Source organism: Fukomys damarensis, unplaced genomic scaffold, assembly GCF_012274545.1.
Source record: "Fukomys damarensis isolate Sample0158 unplaced genomic scaffold, DMR_v1.0_HiC HiC_scaffold_72098, whole genome shotgun sequence".
Lineage (NCBI taxonomy): Eukaryota > Metazoa > Chordata > Mammalia > Rodentia > Bathyergidae > Fukomys > Fukomys damarensis.
The window spans coordinates 1-3,388 of record NW_022973010.1 but is presented as its reverse complement, the minus strand read 5'-3'; the positions used below and the strand labels follow the sequence as shown (position 1 = coordinate 3,388).

General features: G+C 42.1%; 1 long non-coding RNA gene across 1 annotated transcript; it reads left to right on the top strand.

The window, feature by feature from the left end:
* Positions 1-1,345: 1,345 nt before the first annotated feature.
* On the top strand, positions 1,346-3,262 carry LOC104865494. Its single transcript, XR_781184.2, has 3 exons — positions 1,346-1,407; positions 1,955-2,169; positions 3,208-3,262. It is a non-coding gene; the product is annotated as an uncharacterized LOC104865494 (long non-coding RNA).
* The last annotated feature ends 126 nt before the right edge of the window (positions 3,263-3,388 follow it).

The window sequence follows — 3,388 nt, the reverse complement described above, 5'->3', positions numbered from 1 at the left end:
TGCCAGATGACTGAGAATCTTGTCTTGAAGCTCAGTGCAGGTGAATGGGACACATACCCTGGTTAAAATGAGCTGAAGTGAGGAGATCAGTATTTCCCTAAGAGGAAGGGAATGGAGAAAAGGAGGATAAATGTCTGCCTCTTTGAAGGTAGTACTCCTGCCTACCTACCTTGAAAGGGAATTACAAGAGAAGAAAGTAGAAATTAAAATGTGTCATATATATATGAGTACCAACTACAAGGAATGTAAACATTATGCACTACAAATGTGTACAAAAAAGGGAAGGGGATCCAGAGATAGGTAAAGAAGTTAGGAGTGTGACAGGTGATGAGAAAAGGATTTAAGACGTATCATGTGCACATACTGATTCCCCACAGGAATGTGAACATTATGCACCACACTTGTACTAATAAAAAATATGAGCTGCTTCACTGGCCAGCCTCTCGGGCCACCCACATTCCACAAGGTCTAGCTGTTCACATCATGTGTAGGCTGTGAAAATATCAGGACTGGCTGGGTAGAAGACAGAAGAGAAACATGCTGGGTGGAGGCTGTGTTAAAGGACAGGATGCGGTTTGCTGTAAAGAAACAAAGCTTTGGTAAGAGAAGGGCATTTGAAGGATCTGTCCCCGGTGCTGTCTTTGTTACATGTACAGGCAGGTTTTGATCTATCCTGAAATTTGTTTCTTTATCTGTCAAGTGATAAGAATGTCTTGTACAATATCTATCACAACAAATGTGGGGGTATTTACTAGTACACTCAAAGAGATAATAAATCCCTGTGTTGGGGTCACTCACGATTTTAACATGGAGGATCTTGGCGTTGAGAATGTCAGTGTGCACTGAAGTACTTTGTACAAAGAGGATCTTCTTGGAGAAATCCACAGGGTCTTCACGAGGGTTCTGAGAAGAGTATAGAGTCTTGGGTTAGGGCTTCCTGACCTCTCCTTTGAGAAGGAAGTTGGCTTAGGAGAGCTGTGAAGGGACAGCTTCTGTACATTGGTAGAAAGCTTGTGGCAGAAGGGTGGATACAGTTGGAGAAGTTGAGGGAATCTGTACATGTATCTAATGACTTACGGAGCACAAAGCATGTTTAACTTATCCCATTCATTGACAGAATATCCTGTAATGTTGATTTCCTAAATCAAATTTAATTTTTCTGAATGATCATAATGACAAAGCAGATCAATTATTTAAAGACAAAACACGGGACCACTCAGTTATAATTCTCCTAGTGTATCCTAAAGTTATGCTTAAGTATTTATGTCACCGTGCCCATATAGGTTTGGGTGGTCCAGTTCTGCTTGATACCTGATTGTCTATTTCTGAACTTGCAGGAAATAATGAACAAGGGAATAATGAAAAAGAAGGAAAAGAGCTCCTTTCTGAAAAGGATGACCCAGATGGGTAAGATGTGCAGTGTTATTGACACACCAAGGACTGTATTCACCTACATGATGCAAGGGGGAACATAAACTTCTGTGTTCAGCAGTTTCGTTCCCCCAGTCCCCCACGCCAGTATCCTCCTTGAAAGTTTCCATATTCTTCTTATGGTGTTTGTGGAGTTGGTCTGAGTAAATCTCAGGAGGTTTCTTGTAGTCCTAGATCACTCCTTTCCTCTTGTGTATGGAAAAAAGCAGGTGAGAGTCATATTTACATTACCTGCATCCTTTTAGGTGATTGTTGGAAATCTCAGTTTGGAATAAAATGTGTCTGTGTGTGTTGTGTCACAACTTTCAAAGACACAAAACAAAAGAACTCTGGGAATGTACAGGTCTCCAGGAGCTACCTTGCCTACTTGACATCTAAAACACAGATGCACGGTTGCCCATGATATACCAGATTTTTGTTTTGAAGGCTTTAACACACCATTTTTATTGAAATGTCTTTGAATGTGTTGTCCTTTTATTCACTGAGCTCTAATTACACATTTTCCTCTTTATTTTACCCTTAGGGATTTCAATTTTCTAATGGAAGTTCAGGCCCAAGACTAAACTAAATTAAGGCAGAAGTTGAAGGAAGTGCAAGATGCTGCCTGCATGCTCCATGAGAATCTCAGCAACTACCTTGCTGAAGATAACCAGCACAGACACCAGGTGCACGGACACAGAAACAAACTTGCTGAGTGGTGCAAGATGGCCAAGTGCCTTGCCCATAAACTTAGCCCAGGTAAGATGGCCCCAGGCCCTTGTTAACACTGACCTACTGCAAGTTGCTCAGCTCTAATCAGACAGCATTTTACAAGCATTCTTTGTATCTATTCTCTTCCTGTCTGCCTTGTATTTGGAGTCTGGCAAAAAGGAAGTGCTGGTGTCTGGATAGAGGAGAAACACACCTGGTGGAGGCCATGCTATTCCCACTGTTGCCTGCCTTCCTGATAATGTGCCTGGTGAAGATCAGGCAGCATCTGTCCTGCCTCTTACCAGAAAGTAGGGTACGGCAGATAGAGTCATAATAGCTGATAACAGCCTGTGCTATGGATAAAAATTTTCCAAGTATCCTCATATAGATTTTATTGTGAATTATGGTGTGATTGATTCTTCCTGGATTTTTGTTTCTTCACTTACAACACACTCACAGTATGTGTTGCATGATAGTTGTAGCATTTGAGCAGTGAGATTTCATGTGTGTCACTGCAGGTGGGCGCAGTCATTAAGACATTTTTATTTCTGGAGTTCTTGTAGTAGCATGTAGTGGGGAGATGTTGGAGAAAGTGGACTACTCAGCAGGTAACATAGAATTTCCTGTAATTAAATGATAAAAGCTCTATGGAAGATCCTAGAAAGTTCATAGATATATGGAAAGTTGTGTGGCAGGGTTGCTGCTTCCATCATTAGAAAAATAGGTAGCTTGTACAGGAGTACAGTGGTGAGGTGTTCTAGAGTCACAGGCCCCGTGATTCACCTGTGTGACACGACGGAGGTACAGCAGGTGAAGCCCAAGGGTGGCTGGATTTCTCCACTATCTATTCGTATGAGTAAGAAAATTTTTTTCTCTTTGCCCAATGAAACCTCCAGCATTCTACTAAGAATATCCATCAGGTTGGGGCCCTTAAATCCTAGTCAGCCACATCTTAAGGACAAGCAAAAATCTGTCTGACCCCGTACACACATAATGCTTGTCCTGCACCAAGAAAGCCCACAGCTGTCCAAATGGGTGAGATGAACTGCCAGATATCTGAATGCGATGTTTTGAATTTGATTGCAGATAATCTGGGTGATAAGGATGAAGATGATCAGATAACCCTGGACTCCAGGTGAGAGTGAATCATCAGGGTTCATAAGCAAACATGAAGCCAAGGGGGTGGTGTGACAGTCGGGACCATGGGTATCAAAGTCGTCACAAATTCTAAAGGAAGAGGAAGAATGCTGGTGGTTGTGACACTGTT